The sequence below is a fragment of the Equus asinus genome, chromosome 17, assembly GCF_041296235.1.
Source record: "Equus asinus isolate D_3611 breed Donkey chromosome 17, EquAss-T2T_v2, whole genome shotgun sequence".
NCBI lineage: Eukaryota > Metazoa > Chordata > Mammalia > Perissodactyla > Equidae > Equus > Equus asinus.
Window position 1 is genome coordinate 18,595,708 of NC_091806.1, and position 3,007 is coordinate 18,598,714.

The window sequence follows — 3,007 nt, forward strand, 5'->3', positions numbered from 1 at the left end:
CAGCCAGAGCGACTTACAACTAGAATATACAACTATGTGCTGAGGGGCTATGGGGAGAAGAAGAAGGAGGAGGAGAAGAAGAAGAAGGAGGAGAAGAAGAAGAAGAAAGAGAAGAAGAAGAGGAGGAGGAAAAGGGGGGGAGAAAAGAGATATTGGCAACAGATGTTATCTCAGGTGCCAATCTTTAAAAAAATAAAAAATAATAAAAAAAACTTAAGCTTAAATTCTGATTTAAAAAAAAGAAGAAAACCTCTCATAAAAAATATCATATAGCTTTTACTGTCGTCAGGGTTAAGATTTTGGACATACGTTGCCTAATGGCTTTCCAGAAAAGTGTATACAACAGTTACATCTTTCTGAGTCATTATTGACATAGATTATTATCATTATAATCAACTAAATTACTTTGCTAATTTGATAAGTAAAAATGATGATGGCTTTTAGAATATATTTTAATTCTCTATTTTTCATTCTGCATAATTCTAGAGTTAAAGAATCATTGTGAGCCACTAAGCTCAAAAAAATTGGTCACAGTCCCTGCATGGAAATTGTACAGGACCTCCTCACCCCCTGCAAAATTTATGCTACTGATAAACTAATCTAAAAAAATAGTGTACACTATATAGGATCACAATAGCTGTCACCCTACATGGACAGAAATTGCTACATTTTTCAAAGAACAGTAGTTTATCTCCATGAGGCTGTAAAATCATTGAATCTGTTTCAGATTCCAACAAAACACCTAATTTAATTCATCAACCCAATTTATCATAGCAGATAACAGTTGGGAATTAAGTTCTGCTGATACTTAAAGTTATTTTGATCAGTGAGATCCACTGAGACATTGAAAATTTTGAATTATTTGACAATTGTATCTTAAATCACTGTCAATGTTATATTTTTCCAAAGTTAATATAAATGTGTTGTTTTCTCTCTTGTTCTCGTTTTAGAAGAAACGCAAAACATCGTTTGGTTTCCCATCCTGACATATGGTGGAAATGAGTGAGGAGAACGGTACCACCGTGACAGAGTTCGTTCTTCCTGGAGTATCAGATGCCCCTGAGCTGAGAGTCTCTCTCTCCCTCTGTTCCTTCTCGTATATGGAGTCACAGTTTGGGCCAACCTGGGCATGATTGCACTGAATCAGGTCAGCTCTGGACTTCACACTTACAAGTACTTTTTCTTCACCCACTTGTCCTTTGTGGATTTTTGCAGTTCCATGATCATCGTGCCAAAGATGCTGTCCAATATCTTAAACAAGGAAAAATCAGTTTCCTTCCTGGGATGCATGGTGCAATGCTACTTGCTTTGCATGTGTGCAGTCACTGAGGTCTTCCTGCTGACTGTGATGGCTTGTGACTGCTTTTTGCCCATCTGTAGTTCCCTGCTGTACATGTTCTCCATGTCCCAGAAATTTTGTATGGTCCTGGTCTCTAGCTTCTACATCTGTGGAACTGTGTGTTCTTTGGTTTACTTGTGTTTAGCCTTTGAAATCCCATCCTGTAGGTCAAATGTAGTCAACCACTTCTTTTGTGATTTACCCCCTCTCTTTACTCTTGCTTGCTATGTCATGTCCATTATTAATTGGGGCCACTTTCAGTGAAATTGTCACCATCGTGATCATCCTCACTTCCTACTGGTTTATTCTCATCGCCATCCTGAGTGTACGCTCTGCAGAGGGAAGGTGCGAAGGCTTTTCTACCTGTGCCTCCCACCACACAGTGATTGCTGTCTTGCAGGGAATCATACTTTTCATTTATTGCAGGCCCAGTTTTTGCAACAGTGTGGATACTGACAAAGCAGCCATGGTGTTTTACACTGCAGTGATTCCCAGGCTGAATCCCTTGATCTATGGCCTGAAGGACAAGGATGTGAAAGAAGCTCTCAAGAAAGTGTTGGGATCCAAATTGCCTTTTGAAAAGCTATTTTCTTAGCTAGACTCAGGGTTTCATTAGAGATCTTTAGTGAGGGGCTTGTTTTGGGTGGCTGTGAATGAAAAGTAAAATAAGGAAGTATTATTTGAGCTAAAGGACAATGCATGCTTTTTTGTTTTCCAGTTGCCTATCTTATTTAGACAAATCTTATCCCTTTTATTGGAGAGTTCAAGGGCATCTGCTACCTTTGCTGCTCTTCTCCAATCTTTAATTGCCTTGAATGGGTTTTTAGAGTGATATTGTTAGACTCAATTTCCTGGTCTGAGATAACATCAATAGATTTCTAACAAAGTGCACATGAAAAGATATGTCTTCTCATCATCCTTAAAGTGTGCAACCATTCTTATTAAATTGACTTCATTTTTTTTACGTGGTATGAGTATACTTTTCTCTCATATTCTGTTTTTTTCATGAAAATTTGAACTAAATTTCCTATTTGTATTTCTGAGCATTTTTTAGTTTTTTTGTTTTTCTCTTTCTTATTAATTTTTTGATTGCAAGGTAATAATTTTAGAACTTTTAAAATCTTCTATTCCTCAAAATAGTGATGATAATACTCTACTTTTCTAACATTTTCATGAACATTAAATACTATATCTTAAGTTCTTTGCACTACATATGGTATATTATAACTGATCAATAAGTTATCTGCTGTTGTTGCTATTGTTTGTAATTTTACCTTTTGTTCTCTGTTTTGCCTTGTCTTGGTTAAATAAGTGGATCATATATTTGATGCTGTACCTTTTTAAGCTTTCGTGCTCTTGTTAACATTTTTTTCCTCTGCCTGGTATTATTCTAAGCATTCACTATATTTTCTAAATCTATTATATTCTAAACCTATTATAAATTAGATTCCCACAGCTTCTGAAAAATAATTAGTACACATCCTGTGGCTTAAAACAATAGACGTTTATTCTCTTACAATTCTGGAGATCATAAATTTGAAATCCACGTAACTGGGCCAAATTCAAGGTGTCAACAGGACCATACTCCCTCAAGAGGTTGTAGGGGACAATCTTTTCCTTATCTCTTCCAGCTTCTGGTGGCTGAAGGTATTCCTTGTCTTGTGGTTA

At 36.4% G+C, this 3,007-nt stretch overlaps 1 pseudogene; it reads left to right on the top strand.

Annotated features, from left to right (window-relative positions):
• Window positions 1-998: 998 nt before the first annotated feature.
• Window positions 999-1,934, top strand: LOC106821833 (olfactory receptor 5L1-like; annotated as a pseudogene).
• The last annotated feature ends 1,073 nt before the right edge of the window (window positions 1,935-3,007 follow it).